The sequence below is a fragment of the Plectropomus leopardus genome, chromosome 8 (genome assembly GCF_008729295.1).
Source record: "Plectropomus leopardus isolate mb chromosome 8, YSFRI_Pleo_2.0, whole genome shotgun sequence".
NCBI lineage: Eukaryota > Metazoa > Chordata > Actinopteri > Perciformes > Serranidae > Plectropomus > Plectropomus leopardus.
In genome coordinates, this window is record NC_056470.1 from 26,186,806 (window position 1) to 26,214,194 (window position 27,389).

Genomic DNA, 27,389 nt, shown 5'->3' on the forward strand with positions numbered 1-27,389 from the left:
CTGTAGAGCTGAAGGGAACAGCAGAGTACATTGATAATTGTTAGCCTAATTATCAATGCACTGCAGGCGGAGCGCCTTTCAAGTGGTATAAAGTAACGAAATACAGTTACCCAAGTAAGGTAGCAGTTCAATTCTGAGGTATTTGTACTTTATATGTTCATTTCCATTTCTCTCTACTCTTTTCTGTACTCCACTATAAGGGCAAATATTGCCACTGGACAACATTAGTTAAATTATGATATAATATTAGAGATTAAGATAAAATGTATAAGCAACCCAGCAGATAATTTACACAAAGTAGTTAAGGTAGCCTAGTTCAACATGAAAATAATGTACACATTATGAAATTGTTAATTATAATTAATATGCGTCATTCTGCAAAGGTTTTTGTATATATTTATGCCGCTACTTTTCTACTGAAGTAAAATGTCAGAAACATAACTTTTGCTTGTAGTAAGTTAGGCTACACTTATTGCTTTTTTACTTATGTAAAAAAAAATCTGAGTAGCTCTTCCACCTTTTGCCTCTTCCGTTAGACAAAGGGCCTACACTGTAACAAAATTTCTTGTAAAATTATGGTTAACTACTGGCAGCTGTAGTTGCCAGCATCCTGTTATTTTACAGTGTCACTACGATAAATTACTTTAACGGTATTTTACCGTTGAATTTATTAGAGTAGCCTATTCTACAGTAGAATGTGAGGTTTATAGTGTAATACTGTATCAAAAAAGCATCACTATTTATTGTGTTTTGCTGTAATTTGGAAAAACTGTACACTGATGTTAGAATTCGGCTTCATTTTTACAGCAATTTCACTGTAATAAATGTTCACATAAATTTATGGTAAATCACTGGAAGCCGTAGTTGCCAGCTTTCTAATAAATTGCCTCAACATTATACTACGTTCAATTTATTACAGTATTCTACAGTATAATGTGATAGTATTTGGGTTTACAGTGCACAGTTTTACAGTGTTTTGGAAAAGCTTTACTACTGTTAGACTTTGGCAGTATTTTTACAGCAGTTTCACTGTCACAAATTTTGCCGTAAAATTACAGTACTCTACAGTAGAATACAAGGTTCACAGTGTAATATTGGCTCCAAAAAGCAAAAAGATTTTGAGTATTACTGTATTTTTCAAAAACACTGTTAGAATTTTGCTGTATTTTTGTAGAAATTTGTTACAGTGGTCATGTATAGAAAGAATAGTCATTACAGATACATTATTGATGTTAATAATGTATTTATCAACAACTGTAGACTACTGCTCCCATGAACCATCTGTAACTAATAAATGACTAACAATATAATATACCCAGTTATATTGATACTTCACTCTGTATTACCAGTGAGCAACGTCCATATGCTGATGAAGACCACAAGATAAGTCTGAAAGCTCCAGAACTAATCCAGTAAGTGCCCTTTTCTGGTCAAACTCCTGCCTGTGAACTTGTCACTTATACATGGAAATGTTTTATAACACTTTGTAAGGATTTGTGTACCTTACAGTACGTTGTGAAATATTCATGAAATGCTTATATAGGCCCGCTGCTCATAAATGTTAATGTAAAATGTTATTGCTAAAACATTTGAGAGATTTTTTAGGTCTCACAGCTAGATTTTCTGTGTTTGACTCTTGACGTCAGTATTTCTAAAAATCCTGCCTGCAGCCCTGTGGGATTTTTTTTTCTGACTCACACTCACAAAACTAATTTGAAGGGAACATCTCAAACACAGACTGCTCGAGTCCATTAGTCAGGCAGTCATACAGTGTTGAGCTGAAACTATGGATTAATCGATTAGTTGATGGACAGAAATTTGATTGAAATAATTGATAAATCTTTTAACCCTTTGAAATCAGTTCTCTTATACTACATTCAGACACCTTTCATAAGGTTTTTTAACCTTTGACACCTGGCCAAAATGATTTGATTTCTTTTAATAACTAAAGACACAACACGCAATTTGGCAAGAAATGCCATGCAAATTGCAATAAATGAGAAAAATCTGACAGAAAATGAACCAAAAAAAAGTTGAAAATCAACGGAAAAGAGAGAGAAAATTATTAGAATATATTTTTTTTAAAGTGAAAAATGTCAAGGAAAGTAATTATATATTTATATTTAAAATTATTTACATATACTGCATTTTTGAGGTAGTTTCCTTTCTTTCTTTTTTATACCCTTTTTTCTTTTCTATTTTTGCCCATTTTCAGTTAAGTCTCTTGTAACTTTTTACTTCATTTCTTGCTAATTTTGTGTAATTTCTTGTTTATTGGCTCATTGCCTTCCTCTCACATTTTTCAAAGAAATTAAGCCAAGTTGCTCAGGTTCGAATGGTTTAAATCAAGCAAAAACAAAAAAGCTAAAATAAAATAAAAATAAAGGCTGATTGTAGCTTCTCAAATGAGATGATATGCTGCTTCTTTTTTTTTGTCTTAGCCTACAAGATAGTAAATTTAGGCTAGATTTGGGTTTTTGATGATTTTTTGGAGCAAGTTAAGCCATTTGAGTACAGTTTTTTTCATGGAGGCCATTGGATCAATCCAGGAAATAATCCACAGATTAATCAATGACAGTTGACTGACTTTAGTGTGTAAATACAAACATATACGACTACATTGCTAAATCTATTTTTGAATGAATTTTCCCTTTAAAGTCTCTCCTTGAATCATCAAAGAGCATCACTCCTCAGTTACACGCGACAGAATAAAAAAAACCAACACGCGCGCATGTTGCCTCTCTACGCATAATGATTCACCAGCCACCGTTTGCTCACGAGACAGTGATTTCGGGTCCGACGAGTTAATTTTCAGAGCTGAGTGTTTTGTCGTGGGCCCTCGGATGCCCCCACCCCCACCTCTCTCATCCCGCGTCTCGACGGACCAAACGCTGCTGCAGCAGCATCACCGGCAGCCTCCAAACTGCGTTTTCCCTGCCGTGATGGATCCCTCTGTAAACCGGTGAGCTGCTACCACAAGACCGGCTGAACTGTGGGGGAAGGACCGGCGAGCAATAACGACAATGTGCCATACATTTAAAGGATAAAAAAAGCAGAGATATATATATTTCTAGCAATGTTATAGGACCGTGTTGTTTACCTTCCCGACAGATAAACAGCCGGGTGACAGTGATATTACGGCCGACATGTAAGAGCTGGATAACTATTCCTGTGTGACCGACACCCATCTGCAGCTGATCACAACCAAATGAAAAAGGTAAGCTTGTTGACACGCTCAGCATTTACATCGGGCGTTGCGGGGTTTCAGTCAAAAAACTGACGGCTCGATCGGAGCTCATCAGGCTGCATTGTTGCATCGTCAATCCCTCCTCTTGAGTTGAAATTGACGATTTGCCTGTTTCTAAATAGGTCGCTCTTCACCTGTCGACTCATGAGTGTGCCCGTAGCTGCAATATGCCGATATGTGACTGGAAAATGTCATGTTTTTGTCATAATTAATTTGACTCTGGACTTGAGCTGCCTCCAGACAGCCCAGGTCAGTTTACTAAGGCAAGTAGGCTACATTTAAATCTCAATATGTATGTGTCTAATGTGTGTTAGACAAAGTTGCTTTCATGATATCTTCAGGGAAAAACAGAAAGTGTATTTAGAGTTGTGAGAGGGAAAAACACGTCTCTTTTGAGAACAATTAGGCGCAGCTCTGTTAGCTTTTAACTCGGTGCAGATTTTGAATTAATCAGCACTAAATTACCATTTACTTGGACTTGGTTGCTTTGCTTTTTTTTTCTTGCTTTTGATGTGTATAAAATCAAAGCAGCATACTCTTTACAGCACATCTCCCCTTTGAAGTTTCATCACTGTATCTGCTAGAATCATTATAGGCACTTTTTGGTATCTAAAATGATACCAGTATGTGAGAAACATATTTCTGAGGCCCCTGTCCTCTGCATCCCTGTGCGGATTCTCTCTTCTGATGCTGACGACGAGGCTGCATCCACAGAGGAGGCTGATCGATAGCCAGTTTGTACCGAGGCCTGTGTTTCAGTTGTTGTCAAACAGGAGTCCCCACAATTAAAAGCCCATTTTGTTAGTGGAAGGCTGATTAATAATTCATCCGCAGCTCAATGGGACCACAAATCTGTGGATGGCACGCTGAAGGATGTCAGTGTAGCAGCGTACAATCCTCTGCTGCCGGCAGAGGAGTGCTTGGGCAGCCTGATGGGTTTACTCATCACAATAGAGGCTGAATGGTAAATATCCCCTTCTCTGAACCTGTTCACGCATCCAAATGTGTGCTGGATTGTTTGCTCTTATGATAAACAGCTGGAGAGTACAAGCTCAGTGCAAACAGAGTGCTGAAAAAGCTCTGGGTATCCTGTATATAAAACCGCTCGGTTGGTGGTGGACTGTAGGCTCTCACTAAGGTGTCAATGTCATATCTGCTGCCAAGGAGCCAACAGCCACGATGATACTGTACCAGAGAGTTTGAAGAAAACCCAGCTGGCTCCGATCCAGGATGGTGGGTGTTTTTTTTTAAACTGGCTTAGTCAGGACTACTGCAGGGAGTGATTAGACAAGATGCTGTACAGTATCACACACATCGGTATGACGTCAAAGGGCACACAGCTTTAAAAGTATCTTCACACCAAGACCCAGTGGAGTCCTGCGATAACTTGAGCAGCGCTGCGCAAACAGTGAAACTGAACGCATGAAGTTGACATTTAGATTAGAAGTCTCTCATACAAATTGTCTGCATGGACTTTTGAAAAATGTCTGAAATGGTGGATTTTTTTCCCACTCAAATGTGCTTAAATGTTTATAAACACATATTTGTGTCAGTTGCAACAGAATAACAAACCAAAAGACAAAAGCTAACAAAACAAAAACTGGTAAGGTGCATACACATTTTTACATCCTTAAAGACCAGTGTATCTAGTGATTGCTGTTGCATTCCAGTGTCGTCTTTTTGAGTCCTGTACAGAGTCCGTATTTCCCATTTTCTTTCTAGTTCTTTCTAGTAGTGCTTCTTGTAGTCTCAGTATGTGAGGCAGTTTTGCCAATAGAGAGATTCTTCCACAATTGTTAGCCATTGGTCGTTTGTTGGTGGTGTTTCCTTTCCTAGGTCCGAGTGATGGCTGCCACTAGCAGTGTTTTGATCAAAATCTATCACTTGCAATACCGTTTCTTTTGAGAATTTCATCTATTATATATTTTATGTCATCTGGAGGAGTTTCGCTGGCTCTGGGGCTGTTACTCGGACTGCAGGCTGTACCTCCGTATCGTCCACCATGACGCCAACAGTTCAAATAAAGAGTACACAGGTGATCAAGACAATTACCCCCCCTCTTTTTATTTCAAACTCTGACCGAAATCTGATAAAGCGGTAAAACTAGGCAGCGCCAATGAAATATACATCAAGATTATGTTACTGCAGTGCCTATTTCTCTCCTAAAATGTTTCCAAACATATTTAAACACTCTGTTTAGCTTTAATAGTGAGAATTTCTGAACAGGAAGTGGGTGGTATTCTGCCTCCTGCAAAATGAAAACAGAGGCAGAATAACCAGAGATCAAATGGTAAAACTAAGTGATGCTCGTTGAATATAAACCAAGTTTTTGCTACTGAGTTGCATATTTAAATGTTTTCAGAAAGTTTTTTCGGCTTACTATTTAACTGTGATATGAGATCGCCGGCCACCATTGTTTCACTTGGACCAGTCCACATTACGTCACCCACCAGCAGGAGTGTCTGGTATGCATGATGCATTCTGGTAGTTGTAGATTTTCTACCTCTTGAGCAAAAGCGTACTTTCTCCCTGTTTTATCTGGTCACGTAGCACCAGGTTTAAAAGTTTTAGCGCCTTTTTACTGCAGAAACAGCCGAGTTTTATGTTAGTACTCTTATATCGGTGAAATGTTTTTTACTACATGTTTGAGGTATTTATAATTTACTGTCAGTTAGACAGTTTTTTTGTCTTTAACATATCATTATGAAGTAAATGTTGATTGTGCGCTGTAATGGCTATAGATAATGACATCATCAGTGTTTAGATTTGTTCCCTATAAGTTCCCTATTCTGTTGGCCACAGACAATGATCTCCTGGGAAAATTAAGGCTGAGGGGCAATACAGTCAGGCTGGCTCCATTTCTATCTACCTTCATGTCTCAGGAAAGTATTCCTGTTGTCATTGTGACAGCGGCAGCAACATTAAAACCACTTTGAAACACTAGACAGGGAACATTGTCTGTTTCCACTCAAAGTACTGTAATTGTATGTTACTTTTTACTTCTATTTCACGACATTTCAAAGGCAAGTATTGTACTTTTTACTGCAACACATCAATTCAGGGGTGGACGAACTACTCAGATTGTTCACTTATGTTAAAGTTGTGGTATCACAACTTAGAAATCTTCCTTCATTCCAAACTTGGCTCAACTAAAAAATTAAATTTCAAATTATTTTAGAATGAAGTAAATTATACTGTTTGAATACAATAATTGATGTAGCGATATGTTCATCACTCTCGTGTTGCAGATGGTAAAGATGGGGCTACTTTGAACTACTTTATATGCTGCTGGGCAGTTTAATCAAAAATGATAATCATAATTGTTGTTCTGGTGTTAAGCTAGCAGCATAGATAGTAAAAGAGCCAAATCAACATCTGTGTAAAATGGGGCAGCTGTCACACTAGATGCCAATGTTGTTGTGTTACACGTCATGCCTCATTTTCTCTGGGGAGGCTGGCATGCTAGCTTGAATCACCCATTGGGGCGTCATTATGCTGGTGATGTTTGGTGAAGTGCAAAAAAGGAGTGTAAGCTGGCGTGATGGCGGATCTTTTTTGCAGTAGTATTGCAGAATCTGTGTTTAGAAAGGCTCATAATTCAGAGTTTGGGGTGCTGACAGAGCTAACATTGGGGGAAATCAGATGGTGGGCTCTATGCTTCTGTGACAGCACTGTCCCGATATTGAAGGTACTATGAATGCAGCCCTGGGTATCGTTTAAAAAACTACAACACCAGTATCAACACTAGTACCCAAATAGCCATACAGTACATCATGTGAAAAGTAGAAAAGTGAAAAGTACTTCATCCTTTTTTTTCCTACTTAATTTGATACCAATCATGTAAATGGAAGCATTAAGTTGCAAAAAAATGCTACCAATCACCATAGGCATGACCATGATTTTTTTCCTAAAACTTCAGGGCTAACTGACTTGAAGTTCTTCTCCCAAAATTCCTCAAAACCTGGATTAATAACAAGATCTTTTAACAAAAGTATAAATATTGGCCCGATAATAATTGTTGAGTTAAGAGCTAAACAACTGTCTTTTGTAAGCCATGTTTTCCCCACATATACAACATGCTAATGTTATTAGCATAAGCCTATAGCATTTTACATTGCACGAATTAGCTTTGCGGCTAGTGGACTTTTGCTCATAACTTAACCCATTTACATGTACTATTTGTGCTTTCTCTTACTCATCCCTGGTTTAAGTCACTGCATCTTCCAACAGAAAAGCATGCATGAATTGTTTTCTCAGTCTAACATTGTTGAAACAGAGCAGCTAATATTGCTGTTGTAGGAAGTCAGCAAAGTGAGAAGCCCGTCATATACGTTTGTTTCCTGAGTGCGGCTTTTGTTTACATAAGGAATGTGCTTTGTCTGTTAACCCCTAAGTTTCTCAGATAACAAAACAATTCCACACTGATCATTTATTCCCAAGTAAATAGCATTATCCCCATCATCTTTCTCTTGGCTGCTACCCATCGTCTGCCTGACACTGTGTGACAGTGACACAGAATTTCAAAATAATGTTGTCGCTGTGCATCAGTGATACAGGATCGTTGCTCATTTAATCGACATATCGATGCAGACCGATGGACTATTGCACCCCTATCTGCCAAATCGTCTGACAGAGAATCTCTGATAAAAACACAGAGTATCTTACAGTGATTTAGCGTGACTTCATTATCTGTTCCAGATGCCATTACTCCACTATTTCTTTAACCAGCAAATAGCTGTTTACTGCTGTGTAAATGCTCTGACTGTCGCATACAGCTCTTTTAAAATCCTGCGTGTCTGACTTACTGTGTTAGAGCGTCTGCATTATAAAGCCTCCTGAAGTATGACTGCCCATGCTGGGGCGCATTAGCTGTATCATGAGAAGAGAAAGAGCAGAAATGTCACAAGGTATTGGCCTAATTGGCATTTCAATGAACACAAACTCTAAAGCCCAGTCTCTTCTTTTCTCTTCTTCTGTTTCTGTTTTCATTAGCTTGCTGGCTTTCCTCTGCCAGTCTCTCTACTATATCTGCTGTACGGTATGTGGTGGGTGTAAGGTCAGCTGACAAACACAACGAGGTAATTACAATATAGCAGATCCACCAGCCTTTCATGTCACTCATCACGCTGGGCGATATTGAATGATGTAGTGCTATAGCTGAGTCAGTATGGATTATTTTAGCTTGCTATGTTATTAAATCAGCTTCAGTATGAAAGTCATGCTATTACTATGGATGATTTGAAAAAAAAAAAAGACAATACTAATGTGTTTACTGCCCGTGTGACTAAGTTTGAGTCAGATAAAACAGTCTAAATACAGTAGATATATTATTTCAAGCTGTTGTTTCTCTGTATTTACCATAGCAACAAGCCATCGGTGTAACTTCAGTTCAGGCGGAAGAATGGCGCTCTGAGCTCAGCCATGTGTACACTTCCTCCTTAGCATCACTCAAGTGTCTTAGTGCTCCATCTGATCAGCTATTGTCTCATCATCGCCTTCTCAAATTTGTGGACAAAGACGACTCGAATGGAGAGCAAAATGGTTTGATTTCGTCCCCGAGGAGAGCGACTCATCTCACTCTGTTTTACTTCAGCGGAGAGACATTTTATGACCTTGGCGATGCAGCTCTCAGTCCAGCTCCTGCAGGAGCAGATGAAGTGTTTGGATGCGATTAAAGTCCGTCTCCTCTGAAGCTGCTCTGTGCTGCTGAGTCAGTGACCTTTCCTGCCATCAGGTCACTGTGCTCAACAAGCTCCTCCTCTCCTCTCTTCACTCCTCATCGCTTCTCCTTTTGTCTGCTTTTATCTTCTCCCCTCTCCTTGTTTCACTCTCCTCCCCCCTTTCTCTTTTGCTCCCATTTGTCTCCTTTACTTTTTTCCTCTCCCCTTTTCTCATCGCTTTTGCTCTCCTCTCTCAACTCTTCTTTTCTCCCTTCCTCTGTCCTATCTTAACCTCTTGCCTCTCCTCTTTTCTGCCTTTCTCTCTGTTCCTTCTTCTTCCCTTTTGACCCTCTTCTCCTCTCCTCTCTTCTCTTTTTTATCTCCTCTCCTCTCCTCATTCCTCACCACCTCTCCTTCCCCCGTTTTCTTCTCCTCCTCGTTTTCTTTTTTCTCCCCCTAGTCTCCTTTCCTTTTATATCTTCTCTGTTTTCTTGTCGTTTTTCTACTCCTCTCACTTCTTCATTTCTCCACTCCTCTCTCCCCTAATTTTTTAAAATCCTTCCTTTCTCCGCTCCTTTCTCTCTTCTCTATTTCTACCCTCTCCCTTTTCAACCCTCTTTTCCTCTCCTCTTTTTCCTTTTCTCATCTCCTCTCTCCCCTTTTCTCCTCTTTACTTTCTCCTCCTCTCATAAATTCTCCTCTCCTCTCCACTCCTGTCTTTTTTCCCCTCTACTTTCCTAAGTCTCCTCTTCTCTGTCTGCTCAATTCTCCTCTGCTCTCCTTTCCCTCTCTCCTCATTGCTCATTTCCTCTCTCCTTTCTTCTCCTTTCTTCACCCCTTCTCATCTCTCTTCAACTCCCCTCTCTCCTTTTCTATTCTCTCCTCCTTTCTCCTCTCCCCTGCTTTCCCTTTGTCTTCTCTTTCATCTTCTGCTGACTTCCCCTATCTCTCCTCCCCTCTCCTCTCCTCTATTCACCTCCTGCTCTCCTCTCTCCTTTTCTTTCATCTTCTCTGCTCCCCTCAAGTTTCAAATCATCTCCTCTCCTCTTTCCGCATCTCTTTTCTCTCTACTCCCTCTCCTCCTGTCTTCTCCTCACCCTTGTTTTTCCTTCACTGTCCTCTCCTCTCCCCTTTCTCCGCTCCTCTCTTCTCCCGTTTAGTACTTTGCTTAATGCAGTAAAAGAAAACAATGACAAAGCAAATCAAAGATAAACATTTTTCCACGTCAAACCAAAGAACTCACATTTTCCACTTCTTGTATAAGAGCTCAAAAAAGAAACAACTGTTTTATAGTGGGCCCCTGACAAGCGTCTTGTTATCTCCCTGCATGTGTCATTTTACAATAAGTCCCTGCCTGGGCTGCGTTCGCTGAATGGATCCTCTGACACAAATTTGCATGTTAAGCTGAACGTTCCTCACCAGGGACGATTAATCAGCACACAGCAATTAATGAGTCTGTGTCCCCTGGTGATTAATTATGTCTCATGTGTCCAATGTGGGGGAGGTCCCAGCAACAGCTGTTTGTACGTGTCAGTGTTTTTATGGCAGTCCGTATTTGTCATCCAACATGCAAAGAATAATAGTTTTCTTCGGATATTAGGCAGTGAAATTGGGAATGAAATAGATGGATATTTGTTGATTGAGGTTTGGTGCATTTGTTCTGTGTGCAGTTTACAATCAAATGCAGCTAAGAAATAATTAATGTGGACAAGAAATAAAACAACCTTGATGGAGAGGCTGCCTAACATAACTGAGAGAGGCATTTGCTGTGTGAAAGAAGAAGGAACACAGAGCTGCACCAAGGATGCTGCGGAAATAATGCAGGCTGATTTTCAAAGCTCAGGGATATTTTGTTTTGCCACTACAAAGAGAATTTCTATAACCTTAGCTTGAATTTCTGGGGCAGTTCTTGGTGATTGTGTCTGTGGGCGGTCTGTGTGTGTATACATATATAAAAATACTTTCTGGACAGGCACAGAGCTCACAGAGTTTCATTGTAATACTGGCTGCCCTTGAATCACAAGTTGGCTTTAATTACTTTGGATAATTACATAAATGTATGAAAACTGGTGTTCAGAGCAGATTTTTGCTTTTTAGAAACCTGCTTCCCTCTGGCAAGTCCAAAACAAATGCATAAATTCACATACACAACCCAGAGAGGTACAGGATGGCAGAGAAACATACTGACTTTCATGATTTGATGGTCAAGCATGTGGGAACATTGTGTGCAGACAAGATGGATGGAAAAATCTTACTTTACAGGGATTTACACTCGGAGCAGTTCACTCCAAGTTCGCGTAAAAACTTTATATCTGCAAACCGAAAAAAAAATTAGGAGCACAGTGTGCAAGAAACAGAAATGCCTCAACAGAAATGCCTTATGATACAGGAAGTGGGGACATTAACTTCATCGACAGTAACTTTATCACACAGTCATGGGCAGACGACTTCCGCTTGCAGAAACTATATATACAATAGCTGACGTGGATAAAAATGAAGCCCATTCATTTTTACTTTTGGTGAAGAGAGGAGAAGGAATCTGGTCAGGGATATTTGCACGCATGGTCTGAAATTTACACCTGCCAAGTGCCAAGTGCAGGTAGATTTTTCATTTTGCAAGTAAATCTTTAAAGGCCATCTGCCACAGTGGCGAGTAAATGTTTATACTAAAATTGTCATTTAATTAACTGCTGAGTGTCTCTGTCGTGTTTTGGAGTGATTTAGGGACATCAGCTGATCTGCTAAACTGTCACTTTCACCAGTCTGCTGCTAGCTATCGTTGTGCACATACTTATGAAGACTAAGTCTGAACCAGGACGACAAACTCTTCACTTTCTCCCACATTGCAAGCAGTGCATTAGCTCCAGCTCCTCTGTTCTTACCTTTCACACTAAAAGCCTCAGACATAAACCTTTGTTTTCATGTATGCAATTAACGGTTTAATAAACTCTGCGTTGGAACATTTTTTTTCCATTATTTTTACATATACTCCTTGGGAAAAAAGTAAGTGAGCTTAAAGTTATTTTTTTCAGGAATTATTTTCAAAGACTAGCTTCATTATGCAGGGAAACGATCGATTCATGCCTCAAACTGCCTGCAGCAAGAATACCTCTCATTAATGCCAAGTTAAATGTCATCATTAATTTCATATATTTTACTTGCTGACTAGTGATTGGTTTCTTAGCTGTAATGTTCACGTCACTTCACTGCAAGGGCGCCAGTGCACACAGACTGTGGGCTTGATAGGGAGTCAACGAGCAGATCTGAGCCCTCTGAAGATTAACACCATGGGATGGCTGCCTTCTGGCTTCTGCCACCGCTTACATTCACTCAAACCGAGACCTGACCCAGGGTGTGCCTGTGTCGCAGCTCCGGCCCCGAGCACCATATGGACACAACATCTCGTGTTATCACGCCTGTTGACATCGCTTCTCACTCTCCACACCAGAGGATTTTTTTCACCTTTTGACATACACGGCTCCACATTATTTCATGCACAGATGCCAGTATCAGGGTCCTATGTGTCAACAGGGATAATTAATACATCTGACTAACACTGATGTAGATTTGTAAATGTGCCCATGGTTGGTTTTTTTTTCTCCATGTATGGTAAAATAGGGGCTTAAATAAAGACAGTGCAGGTGGTGCGGTTGCACCGGATACTTTATTGAACTAATATTCATTTCAAGACATACTTGATCTGAAAGGTACAAATGCATCACTGCATCAACTCTTTTGTTGGCATTGTTTTTCCCAAAAAAAAAAAAAAAAAAAGTTTTCCCTCTGTGAACATTAAAAGTTTAATTTAGAATCAACCCTATCGCCAGGCAGGAAAATCAATATTAGACTATTCTTTCTTTTTCTTTTTTTTTTAATTTACTTTTTGGGGTGTTTTTGCCTTTAATTGATGGGAAAGCACACGTTTGAAAGGGGGAGACAGAGAGGGGATGGCATGCAGCTAAGGGTCGAGGCTGGAGTTGAACCCACGGCCACTGCAGCGAGGACACAGCCTCTATATGTGGGGTGCTCGCTCTATCCACTGAGCCACCAGGCACCCCAGTATTAGATTATTCTGGGGCTAGAATAGCTATTTTTGTTTACTTAATTATTTTTCTTTCAATACTGACTGTTTTAAAGTGGTAATCCTAAGATTTAAGTCCTAGCTGAATTGATCACACTTGTGGTTACTGTGGTACCAGTAATACTACAGCAAGCATGTCTGTTTACAGTGAAACCAAACAAAACTATAGAATTCAGTCAAAAAAAAATTGCAATCTGTTTTGAAGCTGCACACAGTGCGAGTAGTTTTCCACACAGCGGACAGAATAAAGTTTGTTACCATGCGGAGGAGTTAAAGGTGTGCAGATTGTTGCCTACAGCTGTTTACCTAACAGCTCACAGTGGCTGCTCTGTCTTGTTCCATCACATTCTTGCAAAAATTAAAAATGCCGATGATAAAAAATTCAGAAAAGAACTATTGTCCTATTTTCAAGGCGCATTTTTGATGAACGATTGCTGTCAGTGTTAACTGATAAAAAACATTGCCTGTGGCTGCTTCGCAATAAAAGCTGTCCCGTGTTTCACTAGATGAACTCTTTTTTTGTGTTAAAGATTGCTTTTTGGGCATTTTGCCTTTATTGATAGGACAGCTGATAGATGGGAATGTGGGAGAGAGAAAGGGATGACATGCAGCAAAGGCCCGTAGATTGGAATAAAACCTGCGCCGCTGCAAAGGCGTCAGCCTGTACGGGGTGCACTCTACCAAGTGAGCTAAAGGTCACCCTAGGTTGAAAGCTTTTAATGTGAAACACAAGCAGTGTTTCAGTCCTTGGTTAAATGTAAAGAGAGCAAACGGTAAATGGTGATTCTTTTATGAGTTAGATACAGTTTTGCTGTATGACATGCATGCGTCATTTTCCTGTAGATCCCTTGTGCTTAAGTGGGGGGTCTAATATCCAGGGGAATGGTGAACCCTGCCACCATCAATAAAAACTAATGTAGACCGAGACACCTCAGAGAGATTACACCATGCAAACACACTGGATAGCTATTTCTACAAACCTTAAAAGGTAGGTAAAAGTAATGGGGTTTGATGAAAAACTTCTAAATTTAGATTGTGTGCTTGCAATCTGTGCACACAGCAATTAGGATATTGTTAATGTGAGGGAAAGACTTTTTTTATAGCAAACACATATGGTCCAAGTATGGATATGGTTAGGCAATTAAAACAACCTATGTAAGATTAGGGAAAAATCATAATCATGGTTAATAGAAATGTAAATATTAAGTGCAGGTCTGTGATGAGGTGCAAACTTCGGTATCCTGTAATCTAATATAAACTATTTTCTGCACTGGAACTGAACATAGTGACTGTATGTAATTTGGGAGTTATAGAATCATCCAACATTGACATACTGAAATATAAGTGCTATTTAAAAAGATATAAAAAAAAATGTTATAATTACATCTCTAAATTTATGCAAATTACTAGACCAAACAGAATCTCTGTATTATAGTGATCAGGAATGTTAAACTTGAGGTTTTTTTTCCTGAACTGGACATATGGTGTCCAAAACGTAACATCTGGACTGTGAGAGTTCCTCACGCCTTTTTGATTTAGCTGTTTCAACCCACATTAAGCAGGAAAGACTGTCAGAGTGTACAAAAAAATCTAGGTCTTCATGTGCTAAAAAATGTTCCCCTCTCATTATCAGGCCTTTAATTTTAAAGAATCTCCTATTTCTCAAGGAGGACACCGACCTTTAATATGTTAATGTGTCTCTACTGCAATGGCAGTAACCCGGCAGTCAGTATCCTACTGCCATTGAATTATTTACAAAAAAATACACTCACACATGAAAGTGATGTACGTGGAGGGTACACACAATGTACAGCTGTCATGCTATGTCATGCTTGGAAGCATTCAACTCAAAAACTGACCAAACACCTTACATCACTTCAAGTAGCATTTACTGTCTGCGTCAACTTGTAGTTTAATGATTCAGGGCTGACGTGCACTTTCACTTACACAAGCACACACACACATACAGTGCACACACACACATCCGAGTGGAGGATTTCAGAAAGGAATACTGTAGCCCTTTGTGAACTGCAGATTAAACTAAGCTTGAGTTGGAGACGAGGAAATCACACCACGGCTTCGCTTTGACTTAATCCTGCCTGTGCACGGTGTCAAGATCTTGCATAATAACGCAAAGTCGCTGCCATAGCTTGAGATAACAGAAAAGTTAGAAAACTGCAGTGATATCATAACTTCAGCTGTGGTGTGCATTAAATGCCAGCCCATCAACAATACATGTAACTTGTGACAACTTCTCTTCTCTCTTAGAGGTGACTTCAGAGCTTTCTCTGAAAAACAGCATAAAAAAAACATTTTTAGTGTGACGTTACTGTTGTTTTGATTATTTTCAGTGACCACATTTCTCATAAAAGACAAATCTGTTTTTGCATCACATGTAAGTCGTGAACTTTCTTTTTCACACATGTAGCACACAACAGGAGATCGTCTTTTTCAGAAGTGTTCTTACTCATTTGAAATACTCAGTTTGGTTTAGGTGAGGGGTGGCGCCCGGGTAGAGCGTGCAGGAGGCTGAACATGACGCGGATTACACTGCGGTCGCAGAGCTAGTTTGTAATTTGGCCATAAACAACAGAGTCTGTTGCTGTTCCATATATGTCTGATGATTTTGGCTTACCAACAGAAGTTCACAAATCTTGTCATCTGTTTAGTTTGACTTATTTGTTGCTGTCTTCACTTGAATGACCCTTCTTCTTCACCCCTCGATGTTTGTTTTCATCTGTTTTCATGTGAGCCTCGCGATAGAAAAGTTATCAGCATGTCCACTCGCTTGCTGTGAATTATCCAGACTATTACCAACTCTATTAACATGCAGGGTCGATTGGATATTGTACAGATTTTGCAGTAGAGAGCTGGCAGTCAGTTTAATGTCAGATCTGAGGGGCTTTTGTTGGGAGTTCCAGAAACTGTCTGCGAGGATAAAGTCGAGGCTAAAATTGTTTGTTGTGAAACAGGGCTGGACAATATGGAAAAAAACAAATATTGTGATATTTATGACCCATATCTGTAAGATCAGCGAGAGACAACATTTTAAGGTGGACTGTTGGTGCTTTCACAAATATATACACAGTGAGATTTTTGATAAGTAATCATCAGTAATGTGGATTTAATGTTGTAGTATATGTGTGCAATTTCTTCGTTTGTTTATGAACACTGAGTCAAACTTTCATTGCATATGAGCTGTGTTGGAATGTTAATTCATGTTTCACGTTTGATGGTTTGGTGCTTTTTTGATTATTTTGTTTTTGCGGCTGGTTTCTACATGTTTTTGCTGCCCCCGTGCCTTGTTTATGACTTTAGTAACTCGCTACTGTGACTCTCAAGCGCACCCACACAGGCCCTTCACTGTCAGGGCCACAAAGAGTCAAGAACAACATTCAACCTTGTGACATTACGCACCCGCCTCCCCTCATCCCACACACACACACACACACAAACTTTGACTGTAGCTGGAAGGAGTGATAGTGCACTGTGTCATCCTCAGCGGTGAGGCAATTTGAAGCCTGTCTCAGTTTTCACAGATAGATGCAACACGTCCCCGAGGACCGCTAAACACAAACACCCTCATGATCACTCACCCTTACTATAACCTTGAAGCTAAACAGAACAGTTTGCCACATGACAACAAGGTGAGCTACTATATTTTTTCTTTGTTAGAGTTCTGGTCCTCGGTGTGCTTGGTCTATCAGCCTGGAAGCCGTTAGTGTATTTACTTCCACCTTTATAACAGGTTGCCAACACCAGACCTATATATACAGACAACTGTACGCTCTCAGTTATTCTGTCAGCCTCGGGGTGTTTCAATTCACTAAACGATGTGTTTCATTCTTTGTTAATCCCTGAGGTATAAATCCTCCCAAACTAAGTTAATACACTATCTGTGCTCTCCGTCTTATCTCTGCGATTAGCATGGCAGGAGATTTGCATGACAATGTGGTCACATCTTCACACTCTTAAACTTAGAATTAGCACATCATGCTGTATGATGTCTGCCTTCTGTTTGCGTGCTTCAATATGTTATCACTATATATTATTCATGGTGCTTTCATTCGATGCCCAAAGTGGAGCTTGTTGTGTTTAAGTAGCACTCAATGTCACGTGAATAACTGCTCATTCACAGTTACATGAGATCTTTTCATATTAACATACATGCATTCATTGTGTCGTGACAGTCGCCTATAGGGGTTTAACGGATCTTAAAATTCACATTTCGCTTCAATTTGACATGGTGGAGTCGTGGTTTAGTTCTTGACACAGCAAAAAAGTAGAAATGTCAAAGAAATTTCCTTGATTTTTTTAATTAAAAATTGATTAAACTTCACATAATTGGGATGACCTCAAGCTCACTTGGTAGAATGTGCAACCAACCTGCGGCCCTTTGCTGCACGTCATTGTTCCTCGCAGTCTTGTCAGTAAAAGGCAAAAAATTCCCCAAAAAATATTCATAAACAATAAAAAAAAAAAAAAAACATCATTGCGTATGATCTTTTTTTACTTTAAACAGTGATGGAGGTAACTTGCCCCATCTTCTGGGGTGCTGTCTTAGCAGCATATACCACAAGATTAGCTTTGTTTTGTTTTGTTTTTTTTGCAGGACTGAGTTGAGTTTCAATAAACATGTTCATATAGGCTGTTTTTTCCACTACAGTATAGGTTCATATACGGGTTCACATATTTGCGGATGTAAATGTAGCGTTACCATTTCTTGTTTTTTCTTGAGTTTTTGGATGATCTTCTGTTTCTGGCCTGGTAATGGCATTGCGTATTGTCTTGTAAAGAGCAGTATTTTGTAGTATTATTATTAATATTTTGGTTTGGGGGCGGGCAGAGCAGACAACACGTTGCCTCTAACATCGTGTGGGCTGCCTTGTTGAGCACATTTGCACTGAGAACATTATATTTCAAACAATTTAAGCTGTTTATTTTCTTTTCTGAATATAACAGGATTAGTTCAATGAATTATTCAGATTGTAATCAAGCAATCAAAGTCCAAGGCTGAAAAATAAAGCCAATGCAGAAATGCCAAAAACTGCAGTTCACTGACTAGCCACTGGAGGCTGGCTCCAAAACAGAGCAGATCTCCACAGACACCCATGTTAAAATGCCCAACTTTACAGCAGTCTTGTTTATAGCCTGCTTTTGGTCTCTATCACTAATTTCAACATCCGTGAGAACTGTACAGGGGGTGAGTTTTTATAATAACTCACCTGTTTACAGTTTGTTAACAGTTTGAGTGACAGGTGCTGTTTGCAAGTCATCCAGAAACCAATGGGTGATGTCACCGTAGCTTCGTCCATTATTTATACGTACCAAACCAAAAGCCTCTTACCGAACGGTTCAATACAAATATGTGTACTGTTACAGCCCTTGTCTCCTCGTACGTTGTACACAGTTTAATACAATAAATATTTAACAAACAAAATGCCATTGGCTGATCAACCACAGTACTTAATAGACTGATTTGTTTCCTGTTCATTAATGATGGCTAATGGACATCAGTGCTGTGTGTTTTTTCACTTTCAGAGAGAAGATGTGTGATGTAATACAGAAACTTGTGCTGCTCTGCCACTGCGGCAGGATTAGCAACACAGGCAGAGAACTGACTTCTGCAATTCCTCTGCTGTCTTGTGTTTGTGTGTGTACCTAAACCTCTCAGTCGCCACAGCAGGCTGTCTCTATTGCTTAGATTTCTCCAACATGACTTGACCTCCGGTCTCACTGTCATCCTTCTGCGCAGAACGTCAGTCTGTGAGCAGGTCACCCTGAGCTGTAAATTCCTGTCGTGCTAACTGTAAGACAGCAGGAACTGCCTTCATCCTCACCCTACCGAGGGTATACGTCCTTGTTTGTGTTTCTACAGGCGGTGCACCTTCATTGTAAACACCACTGTTGCATAATTCACAGCAGGAGGAAGGCAGCTGTTCCTGAAGACTGGCAGGTAATGGGGCAGCAAGATGCTCCAGAGCCTCACAGAAGGCTGGAGGGCAAATCCAGGACGATTTGGAGATGTAATGAAGTTCCAGTCTTTTTCAAAGAGATCCTGTCTGGAAACATAATTGATAAAGGAGCTGCCTTAGACTTCCTCCAGGACACTGTACATTTTATTAGGTATAGATACAGAAAAGTGCACAGTCGAGCATAAGGAGCTGACTAATGACAGAACAGTCTCAGTCTCAGACTCGCCACCTGCATGGCGAGCATCTGTCCGTCATCCCAAGGCAATCTCACTCTATTAATCTGTTGGCGGTGGTGATGAATTTCATCTGGAGAATTGCAAGGGCTCCCAAAGGTCACTGTTTGCACTGTGGCTTCCTCAATCTCTTCATCTCTCCATCTAATCCTCCTCTTATCCTCCTCTCTTGTACTTTAATTTGTGTATCAGACAGAAGCACATATGTACAGTAAATACCATCATGTTCTGTTGCTTTTACATTCGTTCTTTGTTGTGTAAGATGAGAAAGCCTTGAAGTCCAGACCTTTTTGGACACGTTGTGGTGGGTGGCTTACACAAAATATTTGAAGTAAGAAATGAACACATAATACATTACCAGAAAAATGTTGTATTTCCATAGATAGAAATTGATGCTCCTAAAAAGCAGCCCAAATATGGTGATGTCATATCGAATATATATTCAGCTATGACAAAGATGAGCCATATGTAGAGTTTGCCTAATTTGTCCTTCAGTTAATCAGACAGTCCTCCCAAGAAGAGTGGTAGTCTTTCTAAAGGGCCTGGACAAATAATGTACGTCGTTGACTTGAATTAGTTAATGCAACATTTGGGGTTTTGGGACCAGTATTGATGCTAACCGTGGTATTTAAAAAAATGAAATATTTATAACTTGTCACTAATAGACACACCTGACCTTGACACTGTGAGGCAGTAACTAGCTAGGTACTACTCCACAATGTGTGATTTCTATTGCCATCTCCTGTCGGAGATGACCGACTTTAGTGAAGCACTCTACCATAACTTAGAAAAAGTAAGCTCACCAGGCTGGCCTTTTTTACTGCCATATACTGTACAACTTATCCACTTTATTCATCCAAAAGAAACAACAAATCCCATCTAAAAAAACATTTATCAAAAAGATTTGGACACATAGTTAAGTAGTTCAATAGTTTGATAAGAAGAAGAAATTATTTACTTTGAATACAGTATACTTGATAAGGATGGGCTCAAGATGTTGTAGCTGTAACAAATGATTTTGGGGGGGGGGGCATTATTTCAGAGTGCAAGTGCATTAGCACACCAGTTAAAATATTAAAATGTACATACACTTGACAGACTATTGTATTTGACTTGTAGTAACCCTCGTATTGATTATATTGAATGAAAGGTGGTGTTTGTGTCTCATGCTGCAGGGGATTTTCTAATCTACATGCTATGTAAACATTTACATAAATCATGAAGATGTATTCCTATATCTTTAACAACTCAGTCGTGGATTTATTTTTATCAGTAATTTGTAATTGAATACTAGACGGTCTGTGCTTAGCCTGCAGCGTATTTCTGAACTAACTGACCAGCAATGGTTGTTGTTCCTGCGGTAACAAGATCAATGTGTGGTTGTTGTTGTTGGGGCTGTGTTGTGAATGCTTATTGTGCAATATTTTGCCAAAATGTTTCAAAGGTTGAGAGGATTGAGATAGAAAGGAAAGAGAGCAAATACTTTTTTTTCTTTCTGAATGGTGGTGAGAGGAGTGTTTCTGTGTGGCAATATGCTCTGTGGTAGCTGTGTGATTGTTTCTGCCTGATCCTCCCGCATACGCTTGGTCACTGCGCTGCGTAGAGTCTCATTAGTATGGGTGTCAGTGCCTCTCCTTCAGCTGAACCTGCCATGCCACTACTGTAGTAGAGCTGCTTGCCTGCCTGCCGCATTGTCCCTGAATGGCCGATCTGAGGCTGCCAGCTCTGTCTCCTCCCAAGGATGACTGAAATGTGGGCGAGCGTCAGAAGCTGAATGTCATGATTTAAGCAAAAGAGATGTGTGTGTGTGTGTGTGTGTGTGTGTGTGTGTGTGTGTGTATGTGTGTTTGTGCAGCATGTTTTATATAGATGCTTAAAGAACAGGGGACATGAAAGAGGCCTTTATCATTATCACTGCAAACAAATGCAAACATAAAGCCTGCGCTGAAATGAATGAGTGATGATTTAGGGCCTGTAAAACAATTTAAATTCATGTGAGAGGGAGATGACTGTTCCTACAGTCAAATCAATTCAATGTACAAATCTACTGTATATTATTGATATACTGGAGGCTGTAGTTAAAGTATCACAAACATACAGTTCACCTGAGAAGCTTATTGCATTATCTGTGGTTCGATTCCAGGGACCTTTGTTGAATCTCAAAGCCCCTTCTGTCTCTCTGCCATCTTTTTGTCTTTCTATAGAATTTAAAATAAAAGCAAATTGCCAAAAAAGTAATCTTTTACAAGCAAACACCTGATCTGTGCCTTTGAAGTAGGCCTGATAGTGTAGATGTAACTCCAGTGTGTATTTTTCCTATTTTTGTACCAATTTCTGGTAGTTGTTTCTCAGTTGGAAAATGTTCAGCTCATCTCAGATGTACGAAACTGACAGTCTAGCGTATTTGTTTGTTTACCCTGACAGTTTTGGCTGTAGCTCCGCCGCCTTCCCTCACAGGTGGTGATGTACAGTGCAATCCAAGGACACAAAACTGACAACGAGAAGCAAAGTGACGTCATTTAAGAGATCCAATACCTGTCTCGGAACAAAACATATGTTTGTGAGACAGGCGAGGCGAAGCTTTTGGAAGCGGGAGGAGACAACATGAAAAAGAGTGTGAAAAAGGAGACATCTGGAGTTTACACTCCAAAAAAAGCAAAAGAGAAAAACTAGACAGCCAAGAAAACCTGGAGTCTGCAATCTTACATTATTGCTAGGGAGAAAAACCACATCGTGGACTGGGAAGGGACCACCAAGGTACAGCAGGGGGATTACAGAAGCCACTGAAATCTGGAAACTGGCCCTGAGGACATTAAAGCAAGATAAAGGAGCTGTCCACCAACCTAATTCTTGAGATACTGTCCCTAAAAAAACATCCAGGCAACAAGGGGAGCCCCTGTGCTGCCCTTAAAACTTATAATGACCAATGTAATTAATGCTTCGAACGGAGGTCGTTAATAAATAAATAGATGTTAAAATAAAATAGATGTGCGTCACATGGGGAAAATGGATTTGGGCCACATTTGGTTGTAATGTGAATGCAGCCGAAGTTTCAGAAAGGCAGGGCTTTGAGGATGTAATTATTATGAATTACTTGTTTTCATCGAAACTTTCAATGAAAAAATGGTCAAATATCATTTAATAGTCAGCAACCTGCCCTAAAAGCTTGAGACTTGAACTTGCAAATATTAGTTCAAAAGCACACGATCTTTGCCTTATTCCCTCAGAACTATTTACCGAGCTGCTCCGTTATGATTTACTGTAAAACAGATGGACAAACAGGCTGCTGGGCTTTCATCAAGAACCTCACTGGGACCTCAGACTCAGCCTGACAGGCTTTCAAGCTCCGTGTCCCAGTGTTCAAAGCATTAAAGTAAAGTGAGCTTTATACAGGCAGTGAATGGAAAAGAGGGGATGATTGTATAAGCATGGAAAAAAGCTGAGCGGAGAAATGTTTATATATTCTTGCTCTGTGCACTCAGAGCCATTGTCCTTTGTCCCTCCTCGAGGCCAGAGGATAAACTCTCCTCGCTCCCCGCTGCTATGTCATCACTCCTGGCCTTCATTCAATCAGTGTGACAATAAGATGAAACTGCGCTGCCTTTGCAAAGTCACCTGATTATGCAATATTCTGTTTTTAGCCTTCACAGCCTCAGCTCATTAATTCAAGTATCGCCGTGCTTTTAAAAAACGCCACACAACACAAGAAATCACAGATAAAACTTGTTATTATTAGAGCTGTTACTTTGAGGTTCGTTGATGTAATATTATATAAATTGGTTGACTAGCTTGGCTTTGTTATGCTGTGATTGCACCAAGGCCCTGCTGTGTGGTTTGCCATTTTCCCTGCTAAGTCTGACTTTTAAGACATCACATTTTAGTCGTCATGGTTTCTTAGACCCCCCTCCCACCTGCTCCATGTTAAAGCACACCACAGGAGTGAGTTTTTCCTGGCATGACTCTGAGACACTGACACCTGCCCCGTTTTGTTCCTCGTGTGCTCACAGTGAGACATATTGACATGTTGTCTTAGTGTTTTTGGTAATGCATTTGGTCCTGGTAGATAAAAGGCCCATACATCAAGCTCGACAGATCTGTCGCGCAGCAGTCTCACCTCATCGCTTACATTCCTTCATTCAGCCTGTACAATCGTTGTTGTCTATGGTACTCCCATTCACTTCTGTTTACCTACTTTTATTTTTCACTCTCTGCTGACAGATTTCTATCCTAAATGCTCCCTCTTCATTTATTTTTTTTCTCTCTCTCTTGGGTTTCTCCTTGTCTCTGCCCTTGTTACTGTCTCTCTTTTTAACGTCCTGGCACCGAGTTTGTCGCACTGAGGTTCGTCTCAAATTTCAGTTTGACTCTAACTTTCTCCTTCTCTCTGGTTTCATTGAGGCATTGATTAATGTACTTTATGTTAAACAATAATCTGCAGTGCCACCCCCCCCACTTTTTCCCTTGTCTTGCTGGAAGGAACAGCCTGGACGAAATGGAAAAAGTAAACACCTGACGGAAAATGTATTTAAAAATTAGAGAGGCCTGGGTTTGAAATTAGCAGTGTTAGCAGGCTCCTGAGAGTAAACAGGGCAGGACAGGCTCATTTGTCATGAGCTGAGGCCTTAAAGGCAGAGTGGACTCAGACCAGCAGGTGTACACCACAGAGGAAATGTCAGCTGAAGTAATGGTGGTATGGTGATGAGATTGTGATTAATTTCTGTTGATCTTTGATATCTTGGTTTAAATAATGCTGCCATTCATAGTGCTGTTGAAGATAAACATGGTGGTGAAATGCACCTAATAATGTCTAGTCTTGGGGATCAGCTAAACTAAACTACCAAACAGCAATCATGTCTTAGCAACCTGTCAAGCAAACAGGATATTTTAGTTGAAATAGGCATGAAATGGCAACAAACTATGATTGTAAACACAAAGTCTGACATTTTTAGTTGACCACACACACTCCTGTGTGACGTACCTCATCCATTAATGGACCTCAGATCTGCACCTTTAATAAAAACTTTCGGTCTTTTAAGGGACAGATTAAAGTGCTGTTACCTGTGATATTATTTTGAACAGTTTTAAAAGTTAAATTAAAAACATTCGCACCCCCAGGGCTCTCAGGTACTTATATGTCCTCTTCTGCTTCCTCATTGGTGGAAATTGGGAAATTCGCAAGTTGAAATTGACGTGATATCGCAATGAACGCAAAGTTCAAACACGTAGTTTGATGTCATTTAAATTTTGTGCTCCATCAGATAAGATGGATGAATAGTTAGCGTGTGAAACTTTCATGCTGGAGTTCAGCCATGGTCTGTACACTTTCAAATATTTGTAGACTTTGTTGAATTATTTTTTAAGTAGTCAGGATGTATACAATTTGTGAATGGACATTCAGTACACAAGTTTTGCAGAATAGCTGTTTAGGCCCGTTCCTATTATAAATTGTAATATTTTATGATTAAACTCATAAATTTACAAGAAAAAGTTGTAATATGTGATTAAACTAAGATTCACACTAAACTAAAAATGTCACCAATATGTGGAAAATTTTAAACCTGTAATGGAGTTGAATTTATGAATAAAGACATAGGAGTTTAAAATGCTTGAAAAAAGGTCATTTTTTTGTGTGAAGTTTAAACATTCTGCCCATACCTCTGAATGGGGAAAATGTCCAAAAAATGCTGATTGTTTTGGACATTTTCCCCAGTATGAGTGTTATGAAAAGGTTGAATGCAAGCAAGCATGTCCTAATTGAACTGAATATTTTAAATAATGCTGCATGCTGCTAGTTGGACGACAAAAACTGACCAACAACAGAATAATAATTATAAAGAATTTTTGTGTAGAAGAACATAGGTTGTGAGCGCTTCATTCACACCCAACTACTTTCCCATGGTTCTGAGTTAAATGCCAGCCATGTGGAAATACTTAAAGGTCAGCCAGAAATTGTGCTTTCAGTCAACTCATAGAGCTAATGTTGGCTGAATTAGCCAGCTAGCTGTAGCTGATAAATCCTTCCAGAAAAGCTCAACAAAAATCAACAGTCGCCAGCTAGAAACGAGTGGCCTAGTAAAGAATTTCAATTGGTCAAATATCATTTAATATGTGTGCCACTGTCCTGACTGTAAACTGCATATGTGCCATGTGAAAAATGGAAAACTTGACAGGCATAGCAGAAGTAACTGAAGGGGGGTGAGGCAGTTGGGTCTCTGCACCTAGATTTTGTGCTTGTAAGTCTTTAAGTCTTTTTTATTACACTTAAGGGTGCAGAAGAAAAATGCACAAAGAAAATCAATCCTCCAAAACTCATCAGCGTCAGTTCTGGCCCTGGCTTGATTCATGGGACACCTCCGCTATTGATTAAGCTTGCTTTGTTCTGAGATCAAGGCCTCCCCTCCTGGCTCAACATGTGGTCAGGATCTGCATTCAGCATTTCATTATCAAAGACTGTTCAGCACACTGGCACCTAAAATGCTGATCGCTGTTTCTGAGTGATGTATCCTTGAATAAAGAAACTGTAACTTTTGCATTATTTATGTGCTTAGTGTTTGGTATGCTAATAGTGAACTTTTTTTTTTTTTTGCGTGACATATGGCTGCTCTCAACATGGTGCCAGACGAGCTGACCAAAACCAACAATGACACTGTCCGCTTTTCTTTTATTATTGAATAAGTTTTAGTGAGTGTTTTTCAATAAAGTATTGAGAGGTCACCTTGTCAGAAAACATCTCAGAAGCCTGTTGTAATAGTACATATCTGTTCGATTCAGTTTGACATTAAAATATTTTCTATGTTGTTTCTCCCCACTTCATTAATTTGCTGTCGAAACAGCTTAACTAAGTAACCCCTTTATCTTATCGGCACCCACTAACAGATTATAGATAAGACACAAATCCCTCTTATTTTTTAACCAGCAGCAGCTTATCACTTGATGTATCATCATCTGGTTCCAGTGAATCTGCTCATCAGCAGAAACGACTGCAGGATATACATGAATTTTAAGTTCGCCTCAGAAGTAAATCTGAATCATTACCCTCGAACTAACTACCCAGCCAGCTAGCTGACTCACAGCGTGTTATTTGATGTGATCAGCTGGTAGTGCTGATGTCAGTAATTATTCCTTGCAGTTAGACTCTGCAGTGAATGAATCACAAAACTCTTTTTTACTGTCGGAAGATTGAATATTTATGTGTTTCAAACTTATTTGCAAAAAATGTTTCTTGAAGTTAACACCCACAACAGGGAAAGGCAGTTTTAATTTGATGTCATTGGAAAAAAAAAATCCTATGACAAACTTTGAGCATATTGTAATTCAAGTGGACTGACACAGAAGACTTCTGCACCTCCTCTTGGCTTTTTGGTTAGGCTATTAAAAATCTCGTCCATGACTGAAGACTTTGGCCAATCACAGGACATGTCGGAGAGAGGGCATTCCTATTGGCTGTTCTACAAATGCTCGTTCGCTTGTATGTCCCTTCGGTTAAATTCTGATTCAATAGCAGAGAATCCTGCGGAGAGAGTTGCTATCCCAACGGTGGCATAACTGTCTACACTGCAAAGCAACTGAAAAAAAGGAAGACTGACTTACCTAAAAGAGAGTCTGACACTAAATGAAACAAAACGTGTCAATATTGACGGAACATTTCAGAGATAGAGAGAAAATGTTATAAGTGCTATATCAAAGGCAACTGGACTTGCTTGAGTTTCTCAGAGATGTTTTACCGAGAGGCTTCCTCAGTTTTAACAGACCAATCTGGAGCCACAGGCTTCAAACCCTGTGTGGGTCACTTATTGATGTTACATGTGAGCTCCGAGTTTCAGAGTCGTGAGGACCTACTGACTCCCGACTAGTCTGTTAGAACCATTGACTGTATATAAAGATGGACAACACGAACCCATTTACCCCCGCTATGCTTAAGTGAGGTCAAATACCCGAGATACGGGGTTGCTATCTTGTGATGGCGATGTCATTGAGAGCCAGAGTCTGCACAGTAACAATATCCGGGGTGGGGGAGTTTCCGCCAAAACACCCGCCTGACCAACCACGAGCGCATGGATTGGATTTCACAGCTGTCAGTCATGGTGGAAAATGCCCTTTTTGTAGCACTGAATAACTCATTCAACCCGAACTTATCATAAAAACAAGCACTTGAACAAACATCAGGGTGATGAGAACTACCTTCAGTAACCA

General features: G+C 39.9%; 1 protein-coding gene across 1 annotated transcript in view; it reads left to right on the top strand.

Annotated features, from left to right (window-relative positions):
* Positions 1–2,911: 2,911 nt before the first annotated feature.
* The window catches only part of dlgap4a (discs, large (Drosophila) homolog-associated protein 4a), a 105,110-nt gene continuing 80,632 nt past the window's right edge, over positions 2,912–27,389 (top strand). Inside the window, exons 1-2 of the mRNA XM_042491668.1 lie at positions 2,912–2,962; positions 3,112–3,217. The gene's annotated coding sequence lies outside the window, so the exon portion shown is untranslated. The remainder of the gene's footprint in view (positions 2,963–3,111; positions 3,218–27,389) is intronic.